Here is an 18,268-nt window from a genome sequence, read left to right as displayed (position 1 = left end):
ACCGGAACGTCTTTATCTTCACGTGGGAGACATTGACATTCGGGTTAGCACGTGTTTTGAATGCCTACAACTCGGAAACTAAGGATTCCCGGAACTACCTATGTTTATGCAAACTATTTAAATTATTTACATGTGAGAATCACGTTCCTGAAGTTATGCTACTTATTTTGGGGACACCCTGTATATATTCAACACGATTTCGCTTTCATCGGCTGCTTGTGCAAAAGGAAAAAGCCGGGCTCGTCCGGGATTTGAACCCGGGACCTCTCGCACCCAAAGCGAGAATCATACCCCTAGACCAACGAGCCGCCTGTAACAACAAACAAAGTATGTATCCATTTCTAGCAGCATGGTACGCCATCAGCGATATTGTGCGACTCATTCTTCGAGTCAAGTCTCTGACGTCAGCGCGTTGGGATAAACAGGTTGTGCGGCAGCTTTCTCCATATGGATTGTAGGCTCTTATAAATTATTTCGGATTCATTTCATATCAATCTGAGTAAGGATTATGAAAGAACACAAATCATTCTTGGTATGTACTTTTTCTTCTCTTTTTTTATTCTACAGTCAATATTGTTTTAAGGGGTGGAATTATCTTGATGCAAAAGCAATGTACTTTTTTGTTCTTTGCCATTTTTTATTCAATTTAATACCTTCGATTGATTGATTTGCTTTATTTTACTTCGCTTTTATGCCACTTCTGGCAAATTGCGAAAATGGGTATTGGTGATGATATCATGAAATTGATGAATGGATACTCACAAACATCCGTGCCCAGGTCAGGATTCGAACGATGTGCGATGTGCTAATCACTACGCCCACGAATGCAGGCTTAATACCTACGAAATGTGGAAAACAGACTCAGTGAACATGATGTTGGATAATTGGCCTACTCCCCTTTGCCGTCGGCTGCACATTACAGCAGACCTTGACAAGCGACCGTACTTGTGAACGGACGAGTTCGTATGCCCGTGTGGACTGCAGAACATTCAGCGGTACTGAAGCATTGTAAGAGGAACGAAAAGGAGGGTGTAAGCAAAGCGGGAGGCCTCGTAGGTCGCGATCGTTCAGTGGGAAAGTTCCTGCATTGAATCTCTAATGCTCGCTCCTACTCGAACTCGGTTTTTAAAATATTTTTATTATTTGAAAGCTCAAAACGTTCACACTGATGTTGCATTGTCCTGCTGTACTTCCGGAGAGCGTGCAACTGCTACTCAATGCCCACAGATTTCCAGGTCGCACGGAGGACATCAAGGCAAAAAACGTTTCTTAATGATTTATTTTTGGTTTCAAAGAACAGCATTCTCTATCCTTCTATCCTGTATGCAATACAAGACAGAACAGGAAAATATGGGCTTGTCCGGGATTTGAACCCGGGACCTCTCGCACCCTAAGCGAGAATCATACCCCTAGACCAACAAGCCACTCGCTGATAACCTCCTTATATAACATGCATGGTTTTATTTAAGCACGTCTTTAACGGTATCGTGACGTCTATGGGAAACATTTGTCCTCTATTTGGGATTTCGCAGTCTAAACTCGGACGTCTGTCGTAAATTGCCAAGAGAAGATTCGAAGATATTTTTTAAAAAATATATCGAGAATTTGATACAACAATAACGTTATTCAAAACATTAGGATATGATGACCTCCATTTTTACATTTCTTTTAATTTTTATGCATTTTTATTTTTATGAAATTTCTTTATTATTATTATTTTCATTTATATTAATTTTCTAATATTTGCTATTTGATCAGTAGTAGTAAAGTAACGCTATAGCGCTACAGCCCAATATTGGGCCCTGGCTTACCTACCGACTCCTGGCCTCCCTCCCACGCGGGCCACCAGGGGGGCGTGTAGATCTGCAGCCAGACTAGGGGGACGGGTGGTCGCAAAGTAAGTATATAATATAGTTGAGAAAGTAGCGCAGTCTTCCCTCCCGAAGCTGAAAAAAGAGGGTCGTGGGCGTTCCCAACCCTGACGTCACTCACGGGACAGAACTGACGCTGTCACAGACCTTTCCGCTTGTTATAGGATCTGCATTTGTGTGAGGGAACGTGAAAGTGCCTTGTGTTTCCTTTTCCTGTAGCTCTTGTGTGATAGTGGAGAATTTTTTTCAACAACAATAACATTTGAGGATAATGCCGAGCAATTGTGCTGTTGCTTTGTGCCCGAACAACGCAAGAAATACAGTAGGACAGGCAAAAGTTTTCGGTTTAAACTAGATAAAATGAGGATTTTGGTTTCTTGTTGTGTGAAATAAGATAATGTGACGATAATTTAAGGAGAGAAATAATTATCAAGGCAAGACGGAGAATGTTCTGTAACCCTGTTATTGATAATAGCACGCTTCCAAAGTGGGGTATAGGGGGCTTGACCCCCCCCCCTCTCTCCAGGATATTTTTCAGTTTACATTAGATAAAATTAGGCTTTCGGCTTCGTCAATAATATGACTGAGAATGTTCTATAACCCTGTTATTGTTACTAGCGCGTATCCAAGATGGGGATCAGGTGGCTCGAGCCCCATTAGGTAATTTTTCAGTTTATACTACATAAAATTAGGTTTTTATCTTCTTGAATAATGTGACGATAATTTAAGGAGAGAAATACTTATGAAAGCAAGACGGAGAATTACCCTGTTGTTGATAATATTGCACGTAAACTTTACTTGAGCTTTCAGTGTTGTCGCAGTGAACTTGAGCACTATGTAGAGACTTGTCAGTATTTGGAAGCTGCACAACAAAGGTAGCTCCACAAGTAGGGCGATTCGTTGTAATTTCTAATATCTGCAAGACGCGAGAGGGAATGTTCTTGAATAAGAGGAGTCGAACTACTGGCAATATCTATGAATCGTTTATCTGCGGAACATTCTAGAATATAATGAGGATAAATATGCGTTAATTAGAACCATTCCTAAATAGATATACTTTGACCGGACCTTGAATCCAATGAGAAAAATTGCGTTATTTCTGACTTCATTTCCTTTAAAGCGTTCAATTCAAGGACTTGTTCACGATTTATTTGATCGTGTACAAGGCGCTTTACTTCAGTCTCCAATACGAAATCATAAAAACTTCTGGGGACTTGATTTCAAAAAATGTGTCCGAGATAACGAGTGGCGTTCCAAGGATTTTCGGAAGGGAAAGTGGTTACGTATACTATTTTTGGTGGTCAGTCCTCATTTTGCCATCTTTTCCTGTCTTTGACGTTCAAATGGGGCTATGACCCCACCAACCCTCCCTTGGGCACATCACTGGAGATAAATAAGTAAGCATTTAACCATATTGGGAGACGAAACATTAGATGTGTTGGGAACGGAAGTGTTTTCACTGTGCATTAATTGTTTTGCGATCCAACCGTATTCTAGAAGACTTCCTTTGTTTCGTGCCGATGTGTGAGACTGCGGAAGCTGTGACAGATAATTTTGAACACTTGCGAGTGCTTAGGCCTGAATATGAACAATTTGGTGGGTTACTGATTTATCCAATAACTTCGCCCTAACACCCCACACAATGTTTTAGAAAGGACAACTTTGTGGTAATTTTGGCTCTAAGTATAACTTTTCACCCCCCATAAACACGAATTTACACCACTCAAATAGAAAATTCTGAACAAACCTCTCTGCTCCACCTCCGAGCCGGCTTTCCCGCTTTTCATTACATGTAATTCTATTGATAGTTAACTTTCAGCGACACAGTTTACTAGATATAGTCTGCTCTATACATTTACATTTACTTATACACACACGCCAGAACATTCATTCGATTTTTAAAACAACTTTATTTCCGACAACACGGAAGAAGTGTGAATTCCTATGCCGTTGCTGGTGCTCGTCTTTGACATGTCCCGTGGCTGACGTCACCCGTGGAGGTTTACGAATGGTTCCGAACTTTTCCGAACGCCAGACTGCACCTCCCTGGGTGGTCGGCCCGACCAAACCCCAGCCATTGCAGGACTTCAGGACCGGATTACGCTCACTCACTCCAAGCTCCCCAAGTTCCTCACGATGGTGGGTTGCCACAGGTCCTACACACAGGCCGAAAACCCAGAGACTGAACCCAAATTAGGAGTTTGAACTTTGCCAACGGAAGTGAAGAATTTGAATTTGATCCATAGTTAAGAGCCCACCCTTTTTGTAGTCTAACAAAGATCATGGAAAAGCGAACTTCTGAAGGGACGATATCTCATTTTACAGGGTGACCCAAAAATAATCGGAGTAACTCCAGGAATGTGTTCCTCGCATGTAAACAATTAAAATAGCTTATATAAACATTCGTCCAGAAATACTTGGTTTCAGAGTTGTAGGCTTTCACAACGCATGTTTATCGGAATGTCGTTATCTACCACAGGTGGTTTCCTGCGACACAAGATGCTGTTGAACACAATCTGATAGTACTTATGGTAGTTGTATATGTTGAATGACGCTAATGAAACCATGTACACAAACCAGAAGAGAGAAGATATGCTCTTCATGAATGCTTTGGCGGAAGGCAATACTCTGGAGAGGCTCTTCGTTTGTACCAGGAAAGGTTCCCACAACGGAAATTTCCAGATAAGAAAACATTTGTGAGAATCCATCCACCGCTATGTGAATCAAGGGATTTTTCATTTCGTGCTGCCACGAGAGAACGACAACGATTTACAACTCCTGCGAAGGGAGAAGAAATTCTGGATACTGTGAATGCAACTCCTCAAATCAACACGCGAAGGTAGGCAATTCCTGCCTTGAGACAGGAGGTGCACATTTTGAACATCTCCTCTAGGATACTGTGAAGAATTCAGTGTCAACCGGAACGTCTTTATCTTCACGTGGGAGACATTGACATTCGGGTTAGCACGTGTTTTGAATGCCTACAACTCGGAAACTAAGGATTCCCGGAACTACCTATGTTTATGCAAACTATTTAAATTATTTACATGTGAGAATCACGTTCCTGAAGTTATGCTACTTATTTTGGGGACACCCTGTATATATTCAACACGATTTCGCTTTCATCGGCTGCTTGTGCAAAAGGAAAAAGCCGGGCTCGTCCGGGATTTGAACCCGGGACCTCTCGCACCCAAAGCGAGAATCATACCCCTAGACCAACGAGCCGCCTGTAACAACAAACAAAGTATGTATCCATTTCTAGCAGCATGGTACGCCATCAGCGATATTGTGCGACTCATTCTTCGAGTCAAGTCTCTGACGTCAGCGCGTTGGGATAAACAGGTTGTGCGGCAGCTTTCTCCATATGGATTGTAGGCTCTTATAAATTATTTCGGATTCATTTCATATCAATCTGAGTAAGGATTATGAAAGAACACAAATCATTCTTGGTATGTACTTTTTCTTCTCTTTTTTTATTCTACAGTCAATATTGTTTTAAGGGGTGGAATTATGTTGATGCAAAAGCAATGTACTTTTTTGTTCATTGCCATTTTTTATTCAATTTTTTACCTTCGATTGATTGATTTGCTTTATTTTACTTCGCTTGTATGCCACTTCTGGCAAATTGCGAAAATGGGTATTAGTGATGATATCATGAAATTGATGAATGGATACTCACAAACATCCGTGCCCAGGTCAGGATTCGAACGATGTGCGATGTGCTAATCACTACGCCCACGAATGCAGGCTTAATACCTACGAAATGTGGAAAACAGACTCAGTGAACATGATGTTGGATAATTGGCCTACTCCCCTTTGCCGTCGGCTGCACATTACAGCAGACCTTGATAAGCGACCGTACTTGTGAACGGACGAGTTCGTATGCCCGTGTGGACTGCAGAACATTCAGCGGTACTGAAGCATTGTAAGAGGAACGAAAAGGAGGGTGTAAGCAAAGCGTGAGGCCTCGTAGGTCGCGATCGTTCAGTGGGAAAGTTCCTGCATTGAATCTCTAATGCTCGCTCCTACTCGAACTCGGTTTTTAAAATATTTTTATTATTTGAAAGCTCAAAACGTTCACACTGATGTTGCATTGTCCTGCTGTACTTCCGGAGAGCGTGCAACTGCTACTCAATGCCCACAGATTTCCAGGTCGCACGGAGGACATCAAGGCAAACAACGTTTCTTAATGATTTATTTTTGGTTTCAAAGAACAGCATTCTCTATCCTTCTATCCTGTATGCAATACAAGACAGAACAGGAATATATGGGCTTGTCCGGGATTTGTACCCGGGACCTCTCGCACCCTAAGCGAGAATCATACCCCTAGACCAACAAGCCACTCGCTGATAACCTCCTTATATAACATGCATGGTTTTATTTAAGCACGTCTTTAACGGTATCGTGACGTCTATGGGAAACATTTGTCCTCTATTTGGGATTTCGCAGTCTAAACTCGGACGTCTGTCGTAAATTGCCAAGAGAAGATTCGAAGATATTTTTTAAAAAATATATCGAGAATTTGATACAACAATAACGTTATTCAAAACATTAGGATATGATGACCTCCATTTTTACATTTCTTTTAATTTTTATGCATTTTTATTTTTATGAAATTTCTTTATTATTATTTTCATTTATATTAATTTTCTAATATTTGCTATTTGATCAGTAGTAGTAAAGTAACGCTATAGCGCTACAGCCCAATATTGGGCCCTGGCTTACCTACCGACTCCTGGCCTCCCTCCCACGCGGGCCACCAGGGGGGCGTGTAGATCTGCAGCCAGACTAGGGGGACGGGTGGTCGCAAAGTAAGTATATAATATAGTTGAGAAAGTAGCGCAGTCTTCCCTCCCGAAGCTGAAAAAAGAGGGTCGTGGGCGTTCCCAACCCTGACGTCACTCACGGGACAGAACTGACGCTGTCACAGACCTTTCCGCTTGTTATAGGATCTGCATTTGTGTGAGGGAACGTGAAAGTGCCTTGTGTTTCCTTTTCCTGTAGCTCTTGTGTGATAGTGGAGAATTTTTTTCAACAACAATAACATTTGAGGATAATGCCGAGCAATTGTGCTGTTGCTTTGTGCCCGAACAACGCAAGAAATACAGTAGGACAGGCAAAAGTTTTCGGTTTAAACTAGATAAAATGAGGATTTTGGTTTCTTGTTGTGTGAAATAAGATAATGTGACGATAATTTAAGGAGAGAAATAATTATCAAGGCAAGACGGAGAATGTTCTGTAACCCTGTTATTGATAATAGCACGCTTCCAAAGTGGGGTATAGGGGGCTTGACCCCCCCCTCTCTCCAGGATATTTTTCAGTTTACATTAGATAAAATTAGGCTTTCGGCTTCGTCAATAATATGACTGAGAATGTTCTATAACCCTGTTATTGTTACTAGCGCGTATCCAAGATGGGGATCAGGTGGCTCGAGCCCCATTAGGTAATTTTTCAGTTTATACTACATAAAATTAGGTTTTTATCTTCTTGAATAATGTGACGATAATTTAAGGAGAGAAATACTTATGAAAGCAAGACGGAGAATTACCCTGTTGTTGATAATATTGCACGTAAACTTTACTTGAGCTTTCAGTGTTGTCGCAGTGAACTTGAGCACTATGTAGAGACTTGTCAGTATTTGGAAGCTGCACAACAAAGGTAGCTCCACACGTAGGGCGATTCGTTGTAATTTCTAATCTCTGGAAGACGCGAGAGGGAATGTTCTTGAATAAGAGGAGTCGAACTACTGGCAATATCTATGAATCGTTTATCTGCGGAACATTCTAGAATATAATGAGGATAAATATGCGTTAATTAGAACCATTCCTAAATAGATATACTTTGACCGGACCTTGAATCCAATGAGAAAAATTGCGTTATTTCTGACTTCATTTCCTTTTAAGCGTTCAATTCAAGGACTTGTTCACGATTTATTTGATCGTGTACAAGGCGCTTTACTTCAGTCTCCAATACGAAATCATAAAAACTTCTGGGGACTTGATTTCAAAAAATGTGTCCGAGATAACGAGTGGCGTTCCAAGGATTTTCGGAAGGGAAAGTGGTTACGTATACTATTTTTGGTGGTCAGTCCTCATTTTGCCATCTTTTCCTGTCTTTGACGTTCAAATGGGGCTATGACCCCACCAACCCTCCCTTGGGCACATCACTGGAGATAAATAAGTAAGCATTTAACCATATTGGGAGACGAAACATTAGATGTGTTGGGAACGGAAGTGTTTTCACTGTGCATTAATTGTTTTGCGATCCAACTGTATTCTAGAAGACTTCCTTTGTTTCGTGCCGATGTGTCAGACTGCGGAAGCTGTGACAGATAATTTTGAACACTTGCGAGTGCTTAGGCCTGAATATGAACAATTTGGTGGGTTACTGATTTATCCAATAACTTCGCCCTAACACCCCACACAATGTTTTAGAAAGGACAACTTTGTGGTAATTTTGGCTCTAAGTATAACTTTTCACCCCCCATAAACACGAATTTACACCACTCAAATAGAAAATTCTGAACAAACCTCTCTGCTCCACCTCCGAGCCGACTTTCCCGCTTTTCATTACATGTAATTCTATTGATAGTTAACTTTCAGCGACACAGTTTACTAGATATAGTCTGCTCTATACATTTACATTTACTTATACACACACGCCAGAACATTCATTCGATTTTTAAAACAACTTTATTTCCGACAACACGGAAGAAGTGTGAATTCCTATGCCGTTGCTGGTGCTCGTCTTTGACATGTCCCGTGGCTGACGTCACCCGTGGAGGTTTACGAATGGTTCCGAACTTTTCCGAACGCCAGACTGCACCTCCCTGGGTGGTCGGCCCGACCAAACCCCAGCCATTGCAGGACTTCAGGACCGGATTACGCTCACTCACTCCAAGCTCCCCAAGTTCCTCACGATGGTGGGTTGCCACAGGTCCTACGCACAGGCCGAAAACCCAGAGACTGAACCCAAATTAGGAGTTTGAACTTTGCCAACGGAAGTGAAGAATTTGAATTTGATCCATAGTTAAGAGCCCACCCTTTTTGTAGTCTAACAAAGATCATGGAAAAGCGAACTTCTGAAGGGACGATATCTCATTTTACAGGGTGACCCAAAAATAATCGGAGTAACTCCAGGAATGTGTTCCTCGCATGTAAACAATTAAAATAGCTTATATAAACATTCGTCCAGAAATACTTGGTTTCAGAGTTGTAGGCTTTCACAACGCATGTTTATCGGAATGTCGTTATCTACCACAGGTGGTTTCCTGCGACACAAGATGCTGTTGAACACAATCTGATAGTACTTTTGGTAGTTGTATATGTTGAATGACGCTAATGAAACCATGTACACAAACCAAAAGAGAGAAGATATGCTCTTCATGAATGCTTTGGCGGAAGGCAATACTCTGGAGAGGCTCTTCGTTTGTACCAGGAAAGGTTCCCACAACGGAAATTTCCAGATAAGAAAACATTTGTGAGAATCCATCCACCGCTATGTGAATCAAGGGATTTTTCATTTCGTGCTGCCACGAGAGAACGACAACGATTTACAACTCCTGCGAAGGGAGAAGAAATTCTGGATACTGTGAATGCAACTCCTCAAATCAACACGCGAAGGTAGGCAATTCCTGCCTTGAGGCAGGAGGTGCACATTTTGAACATCTCCTCTAGGATACTGTGAAGAATTCAGTGTCAACCGGAACGTCTTTATCTTCACGTGGGAGACATTGACATTCGGGTTAGCACGTGTTTTGAATGCCTACAACTCGGAAACTAAGGATTCCCGGAACTACCTATGTTTATGCAAACTATTTAAATTGTTTACATGTGAGAGTCACGTTCCTGAAGTTATGCTACTTATTTTGGGGATACCCTGTATATATTCAACACGATTTCGCTTTCTTCGGCTGCTTGTGCAAAAGGAAAAAGCCGGGCTCGTCCGGGATTTGAACCCAGGACCTCTCGCACCCAAAGCGAAAATCATACTCCTAGACCAACGAGCCGCCTGTAACAACAAACAAAGTATGTATCCATTTCTAGCAGCATGGTACGCCATCGGCGATATTGTGCGACTCATTCTTCGAGTCAAGTCTCTGACGTCAGCGCGTTGGGATAAACAGGTTGTGCGGCAACTTTCTCCATATGGATTGTAGGCTCTTATAAATTATTTCGGATTCATTTCATATCAATCTGAATAAGGATTATGAAAGAACACAAATCATTCTTGGTATGTACTTTTTCTTCTCTTTTTTTATTCTACAGTCAATATTGTTTTAAGGGGTGGAATTATGTTGATGCAAAAGCAATGTACTTTTTTGTTCTTTGCCATTTTTTATTCAATTTAATACCTTCGATTGATTGATTTGCTTTATTTTACTTCGCTTTTATGCCACTTCTGGCAAATTGCGAAAATGGGTATTGGTGATGATATCATGAAATTGATGAATGGATACTCACAAACATCCGTGCCCAGGTCAGGATTCGAACGATGTGCGATGTGCTAATCACTACGCCCACGAATGCAGGCTTAATACCTACGAAATGTGGAAAACAGACTCAGTGAACATGATGTTGGATAATTGGCCTACTCCCCTTTGCAGTCGGCTGCACATTACAGCAGACCTTGACAAGCGACCGTACTTGTGAACGGACGAGTTCGTATGCCCGTGTGGACTGCAGAACATTCAGCGGTACTGAAGCATTGTAAGAGGAACGAAAAGGAGGGTGTAAGCAAAGCGGGAGGCCTCGTAGGTCGCGATCGTTCAGTGGGAAAGTTCCTGCATTGAATCTCTAATGCTCGCTCCTACTCGAACTCGGTTTTTAAAATATTTTTATTATTTGAAAGCTCAAAACGTTCACACTGATGTTGCATTGTCCTGCTGTACTTCCGGAGAGCGTGCAACTGCTACTCAATGCCCACAGATTTCCAGGTCGCACGGAGGACATCAAGGCAAACAACGTTTCTTAATGATTTATTTTCAGTTTCAAAGAACAGCATTCTCTATCCTTCTATCCTGTATGCAATACAAGACAGAACAGGAAAATATGGGCTTGTCCGGGATTTGAACCCGGGACCTCTCGCACCCTAAGCGAGAATCATACCCCTAGACCAACAAGCCACTCGCTGATAACCTCCTTATATAACATGCATGGTTTTATTTAAGCACGTCTTTAACGGTATCGTGACGTCTATGGGAAACATTTGTCCTCTATTTGGGATTTCGCAGTCTAAACTCGGACGTCTGTCGTAAATTGCCAAGAGAAGATTCGAAGATATTTTTTAAAAAATATATCGAGAATTTGATACAACAATAACGTTATTCAAAACATTAGGATATGATGACCTCCATTTTTACATTTCTTTTAATTTTTATGCATTTTTATTTTTATGAAATTTCTTTATTATTATTTTCATTTATATTAATTTTCTAATATTTGCTATTTGATCAGTAGTAGTAAAGTAACGCTATAGCGCTACAGCCCAATATTGGGCCCTGGCTTACCTACCGACTCCTGGCCTCCCTCCCACGCGGGCCACCAGGGGGGCGTGTAGATCTGCAGCCAGACTAGGGGGACGGGTGGTCGCAAAGTAAGTATATAATATAGTTGAGAAAGTAGCGCAGTCTTCCCTCCCGAAGCTGAAAAAAGGGGGTCGTGGGCGTTCCCAACCCTGACGTCACTCACGGGACAGAACTGACGCTGTCACAGACCTTTCCGCTTGTTATAGGATCTGCATTTGTGTGAGGGAACGTGAAAGTGCCTTGTGTTTCCTTTTCCTGTAACTCTTGTGTGATAGTGGAGAATTTTTTTCAACAACAATAACATTTGAGGATAATGCCGAGCAATTGTGCTGTTGCTTTGTGCCCGAACAACGCAAGAAATACAGTAGGACAGGCAAAAGTTTTCGGTTTAAACTAGATAAAATGAGGATTTTGGTTTCTTGTTGTGTGAAATAAGATAATGTGACGATAATTTAAGGAGAGAAATAATTATCAAGGCAAGACGGAGAATGTTCTGTAACCCTGTTATTGATAATAGCACGCTTCCAAAGTGGGGTATAGGGGGCTTGACCCCCCCCCTCTCTCCAGGATATTTTTCAGTTTACATTAGATAAAATTAGGCTTTCGGCTTCGTCAATAATATGACTGAGAATGTTCTATAACCCTGTTATTGTTACTAGCGCGTATCCAAGATGGGGATCAGGTGGCTCGAGCCCCATTAGGTAATTTTTCAGTTTATACTACATAAAATTAGGTTTTTATCTTCTTGAATAATGTGACGATAATTTAAGGAGAGAAATACTTATGAAAGCAAGACGGAGAATTACCCTGTTGTTGATAATATTGCACGTAAACTTTACTTGAGCTTTCAGTGTTGTCGCAGTGAACTTGAGCACTATGTAGAGACTTGTCAGTATTTGGAAGCTGCACAACAAAGGTAGCTCCACACGTAGGGCGATTCGTTGTAATTTCTAATCTCTGGAAGACGCGAGAGGGAATGTTCTTGAATAAGAGGAGTCGAACTACTGGCAATATCTATGAATCGTTTATCTGCGGAACATTCTAGAATATAATGAGGATAAATATGCGTTAATTAGAACCATTCCTAAATAGATATACTTTGACCGGACCTTGAATCCAATGAGAAAAATTGCGTTATTTCTGACTTCATTTCCTTTTAAGCGTTCAATTCAAGGACTTGTTCACGATTTATTTGATCGTGTACAAGGCGCTTTACTTCAGTCTCCAATACGAAATCATAAAAACTACTGGGGACTTGATTTCAAAAAATGTGTCCGAGATAACGAGTGGCGTTCCAAGGATTTTCGGAAGGGAAAGTGGTTACGTATACTATTTTTGGTGGTCAGTCCTCATTTTGCCATCTTTTCCTGTCTTTGACGTTCAAATGGGGCTATGACCCCACCAACCCTCCCTTGGGCACATCACTGGAGATAAATAAGTAAGCATTTAACCATATTGGGAGACGAAACATTAGATGTGTTGGGAACGGAAGTGTTTTCACTGTGCATTAATTGTTTTGCGATCCAACCGTATTCTAGAAGACTTCCTTTGTTTCGTGCCGATGTGTGAGACTGCGGAAGCTGTGACAGATAGTTTTGAACACTTGCGAGTGCTTAGGCCTGAATGTGAACAATTTGGTGGGTTACTGATTTATCCAATAACTTCGCCCTAACACCCCACACAATGTTTTAGAAAGGACAACTTTGTGGTAATTTTGGCTCTAAGTATAACTTTTCACCCCCCATAAACACGAATTTACAACACTCAAATAGAAAATTCTGAACAAACCTCTCTGCTCCACCTCCGAGCCGGCTTTCCCGCTTTTCATTACATGTAATTCTATTGATAGTTAACTTTCAGCGACACAGTTTACTAGATATAGTCTGCTCTATACATTTACATTTACTTATACACACACGCCAGAACATTCATTCGATTTTTAAAACAACTTTATTTCCGACAACACGGAATAAGTGTGAATTCCTATGCCTTTGCTGGTGCTCGTCTTTGACATGTCCCGTGGCTGACGTCACACGTGGAGGTTTACGAATGGTTCCGAACTTTTCCGAACGCCAGACTGCACCTCCCTGGGTGGTCGGCCCGACCAAACCCCAGCCATTGCAGGACTTCAGGACCGGATTACGCTCACTCACTCCAAGCTCCCCAAGTTCCTCACGATGGTGGGTTGCCACAGGTCCTACACACAGGCCGAAAACCCAGAGACTGAACCCAAATTAGGAGTTTGAACTTTGCCAACGGAAGTGAAGAATTTGAATTTGATCCATAGTTAAGAGCCCACCCTTTTTGTAGTCTAACAAAGATCATGGAAAAGCGAACTTCTGAAGGGACGATATCTCATTTTACAGGGTGACCCAAAAATAATCGGAGTAACTCCAGGAATGTGTTCCTCGCATGTAAACAATTAAAATAGTTTATATAAACATTCGTCCAGAAATACTTGGTTTCAGAGTTGTAGGCTTTCACAACGCATGTTTATCGGAATGTCGTTATCTACCACAGGTGGTTTCCTGCGACACAAGATGCTGTTGAACACAATCTGATAGTACTTTTGGTAGTTGTATATGTTGAATGACGCTAATGAAACCATGTACACAAACCAAAAGAGAGAAGATATGCTCTTCATGAATGCTTTGGCGGAAGGCAATACTCTGGAGAGGCTCTTCGTTTGTACCAGGAAAGGTTCCCACAACGGAAATTTCCAGATAAGAAAACATTTGTGAGAATCCATCCACCGCTATGTGAATCAAGGGATTTTTCATTTCGTGCTGCCACGAGAGAACGACAACGATTTACAACTCCTGCGAAGGGAGAAGAAATTCTGGATACTGTGAATGCAACTCCTCAAATCAACACGCGAAGGTAGGCAATTCCTGCCTTGAGGCAGGAGGTGCACATTTTGAACATCTCCTCTAGGATACTGTGAAGAATTCAGTGTCAACCGGAACGTCTTTATCTTCACGTGGGAGACATTGACATTCGGGTTAGCACGTGTTTTGAATGCCTACAACTCGGAAACTAAGGATTCCCGGAACTACCTATGTTTATGCAAACTATTTAAATTGTTTACATGTGAGAATCACGTTCCTGAAGTTATGCTACTTATTTTGGGGATACCCTGTATATATTCAACACGATTTCGCTTTCTTCGGCTGCTTGTGCAAAAGGAAAAAGCCGGGCTCGTCCGGGATTTGAACCCAGGACCTCTCGCACCCAAAGCGAAAATCATACTCCTAGACCAACGAGCCGCCTGTAACAACAAACAAAGTATGTATCCATTTCTAGCAGCATGGTACGCCATCGGCGATATTGTGCGACTCATTCTTCGAGTCAAGTCTCTGACGTCAGCGCGTTGGGATAAACAGGTTGTGCGGCAACTTTCTCCATATGGATTGTAGGCTCTTATAAATTATTTCGGATTCATTTCATATCAATCTGAATAAGGATTATGAAAGAACACAAATCATTCTTGGTATGTACTTTTTCTTCTCTTTTTTTATTCTACAGTCAATATTGTTTTAAGGGGTGGAATTATGTTGATGCAAAAGCAATGTACTTTTTTGTTCTTTGCCATTTTTTATTCAATTTAATACCTTCGATTGATTGATTTGCTTTATTTTACTTCGCTTTTATGCCACTTCTGGCAAATTGCGAAAATGGGTATTGGTGATGATATCATGAAATTGATGAATGGATACTCACAAACATCCGTGCCCAGGTCAGGATTCGAACGATGTGCGATGTGCTAATCACTACGCCCACGAATGCAGGCTTAATACCTACGAAATGTGGAAAACAGACTCAGTGAACATGATGTTGGATAATTGGCCTACTCCCCTTTGCAGTCGGCTGCACATTACAGCAGACCTTGACAAGCGACCGTACTTGTGAACGGACGAGTTCGTATGCCCGTGTGGACTGCAGAACATTCAGCGGTACTGAAGCATTGTAAGAGGAACGAAAAGGAGGGTGTAAGCAAAGCGGGAGGCCTCGTAGGTCGCGATCGTTCAGTGGGAAAGTTCCTGCATTGAATCTCTAATGCTCGCTCCTACTCGAACTCGGTTTTTAAAATATTTTTATTATTTGAAAGCTCAAAACGTTCACACTGATGTTGCATTGTCCTGCTGTACTTCCGGAGAGCGTGCAACTGCTACTCAATGCCCACAGATTTCCAGGTCGCACGGAGGACATCAAGGCAAACAACGTTTCTTAATGATTTATTTTCAGTTTCAAAGAACAGCATTCTCTATCCTTCTATCCTGTATGCAATACAAGACAGAACAGGAAAATATGGGCTTGTCCGGGATTTGAACCCGGGACCTCTCGCACCCTAAGCGAGAATCATACCCCTAGACCAACAAGCCACTCGCTGATAACCTCCTTATATAACATGCATGGTTTTATTTAAGCACGTCTTTAACGGTATCGTGACGTCTATGGGAAACATTTGTCCTCTATTTGGGATTTCGCAGTCTAAACTCGGACGTCTGTCGTAAATTGCCAAGAGAAGATTCGAAGATATTTTTTAAAAAATATATCGAGAATTTGATACAACAATAACGTTATTCAAAACATTAGGATATGATGACCTCCATTTTTACATTTCTTTTAATTTTTATGCATTTTTATTTTTATGAAATTTCTTTATTATTATTTTCATTTATATTAATTTTCTAATATTTGCTATTTGATCAGTAGTAGTAAAGTAACGCTATAGCGCTACAGCCCAATATTGGGCCCTGGCTTACCTACCGACTCCTGGCCTCCCTCCCACGCGGGCCACCAGGGGGGCGTGTAGATCTGCAGCCAGACTAGGGGGACGGGTGGTCGCAAAGTAAGTATATAATATAGTTGAGAAAGTAGCGCAGTCTTCCCTCCCGAAGCTGAAAAAAGAGGGTCGTGGGCGTTCCCAACCCTGACGTCACTCACGGGACAGAACTGACGCTGTCACAGACCTTTCCGCTTGTTATAGGATCTGCATTTGTGTGAGGGAACGTGAAAGTGCCTTGTGTTTCCTTTTCCTGTAACTCTTGTGTGATAGTGGAGAATTTTTTTCAACAACAATAACATTTGAGGATAATGCCGAGCAATTGTGCTGTTGCTTTGTGCCCGAACAACGCAAGAAATACAGTAGGACAGGCAAAAGTTTTCGGTTTAAACTAGATAAAATGAGGATTTTGGTTTCTTGTTGTGTGAAATAAGATAATGTGACGATAATTTAAGGAGAGAAATAATTATCAAGGCAAGACGGAGAATGTTCTGTAACCCTGTTATTGATAATAGCACGCTTCCAAAGTGGGGTATAGGGGGCTTGACCCCCCCCCCTCTCTCCAGGATATTTTTCAGTTTACATTAGATAAAATTAGGCTTTCGGCTTCGTCAATAATATGACTGAGAATGTTCTATAACCCTGTTATTGTTACTAGCGCGTATCCAAGATGGGGATCAGGTGGCTCGAGCCCCATTAGGTAATTTTTCAGTTTATACTACATAAAATTAGGTTTTTATCTTCTTGAATAATGTGACGATAATTTAAGGAGAGAAATACTTATGAAAGCAAGACGGAGAATTACCCTGTTGTTGATAATATTGCACGTAAACTTTACTTGAGCTTTCAGTGTTGTCGCAGTGAACTTGAGCACTATGTAGAGACTTGTCAGTATTTGGAAGCTGCACAACAAAGGTAGCTCCACACGTAGGGCGATTCGTTGTAATTTCTAATCTCTGGAAGACGCGAGAGGGAATGTTCTTGAATAAGAGGAGTCGAACTACTGGCAATATCTATGAATCGTTTATCTGCGGAACATTCTAGAATATAATGAGGATAAATATGCGTTAATTAGAACCATTCCTAAATAGATATACTTTGACCGGACCTTGAATCCAATGAGAAAAATTGCGTTATTTCTGACTTCATTTCCTTTTAAGCGTTCAATTCAAGGACTTGTTCACGATTTATTTGATCGTGTACAAGGCGCTTTACTTCAGTCTCCAATACGAAATCATAAAAACTACTGGGGACTTGATTTCAAAAAATGTGTCCGAGATAACGAGTGGCGTTCCAAGGATTTTCGGAAGGGAAAGTGGTTACGTATACTATTTTTGGTGGTCAGTCCTCATTTTGCCATCTTTTCCTGTCTTTGACGTTCAAATGGGGCTATGACCCCACCAACCCTCCCTTGGGCACATCACTGGAGATAAATAAGTAAGCATTTAACCATATTGGGAGACGAAACATTAGATGTGTTGGGAACGGAAGTGTTTTCACTGTGCATTAATTGTTTTGCGATCCAACCGTATTCTAGAAGACTTCCTTTGTTTCGTGCCGATGTGTGAGACTGCGGAAGCTGTGACAGATAATTTTGAACACTTGCGAGTGCTTAGGCCTGAATGTGAACAATTTGGTGGGTTACTGATTTATCCAATAACTTCGCCCTAACACCCCACACAATGTTTTAGAAAGGACAACTTTGTGGTAATTTTGGCTCTAAGTATAACTTTTCACCCCCCATAAACACGAATTTACACCACTCAAATAGAAAATTCTGAACAAACCTCTCTGCTCCACCTCCGAGCCGGCTTTCCCGCTTTTCATTACATGTAATTCTATTGATAGTTAACTTTCAGCGACACAGTTTACTAGATATAGTCTGCTCTATACATTTACATTTACTTATACACACACGCCAGAACATTCATTCGATTTTTAAAACAACTTTATTTCCGACAACACGGAATAAGTGTGAATTCCTATGCCTTTGCTGGTGCTCGTCTTTGACATGTCCCGTGGCTGACGTCACACGTGGAGGTTTACGAATGGTTCCGAACTTTTCCGAACGCCAGACTGCACCTC

General features: G+C 41.4%; 1 protein-coding gene and 8 non-coding genes across 9 annotated transcripts in view; all 9 read right to left on the bottom strand.

Annotated features, from left to right (window-relative positions):
• The window catches only part of LOC145978774 (N-acetylated-alpha-linked acidic dipeptidase 2-like), a 236,056-nt gene that overhangs the window by 81,927 nt on the left and 135,861 nt on the right, over positions 1-18,268 (bottom strand). The window lies entirely within an intron of this gene.
• Positions 237-308, bottom strand: TRNAP-UGG (transfer RNA proline (anticodon UGG)). Its single transcript has one exon. It is a non-coding gene; the product is annotated as a tRNA-Pro (tRNA).
• Positions 1,353-1,424, bottom strand: TRNAP-AGG (transfer RNA proline (anticodon AGG)). The gene has a single exon. It is a non-coding gene; the product is annotated as a tRNA-Pro (tRNA).
• TRNAP-UGG (transfer RNA proline (anticodon UGG)) lies at positions 5,025-5,096 on the bottom strand. The gene has a single exon. It is a non-coding gene; the product is annotated as a tRNA-Pro (tRNA).
• TRNAP-AGG (transfer RNA proline (anticodon AGG)) lies at positions 6,141-6,212 on the bottom strand. Its single transcript has one exon. It is a non-coding gene; the product is annotated as a tRNA-Pro (tRNA).
• TRNAP-UGG (transfer RNA proline (anticodon UGG)) lies at positions 9,808-9,879 on the bottom strand. Its single transcript has one exon. It is a non-coding gene; the product is annotated as a tRNA-Pro (tRNA).
• Positions 10,924-10,995, bottom strand: TRNAP-AGG (transfer RNA proline (anticodon AGG)). The gene has a single exon. It is a non-coding gene; the product is annotated as a tRNA-Pro (tRNA).
• TRNAP-UGG (transfer RNA proline (anticodon UGG)) lies at positions 14,592-14,663 on the bottom strand. Its single transcript has one exon. It is a non-coding gene; the product is annotated as a tRNA-Pro (tRNA).
• Positions 15,708-15,779, bottom strand: TRNAP-AGG (transfer RNA proline (anticodon AGG)). The gene has a single exon. It is a non-coding gene; the product is annotated as a tRNA-Pro (tRNA).

This window comes from Lepisma saccharinum, chromosome 25 (genome assembly GCF_977018435.1).
Source record: "Lepisma saccharinum chromosome 25, izLepSacc3.1, whole genome shotgun sequence".
NCBI classification, from domain to species: domain Eukaryota; kingdom Metazoa; phylum Arthropoda; class Insecta; order Zygentoma; family Lepismatidae; genus Lepisma; species Lepisma saccharinum.
The sequence above is the reverse complement of the archived record's forward strand: the minus strand, read 5'-3'. Positions and strand labels throughout refer to the sequence as shown.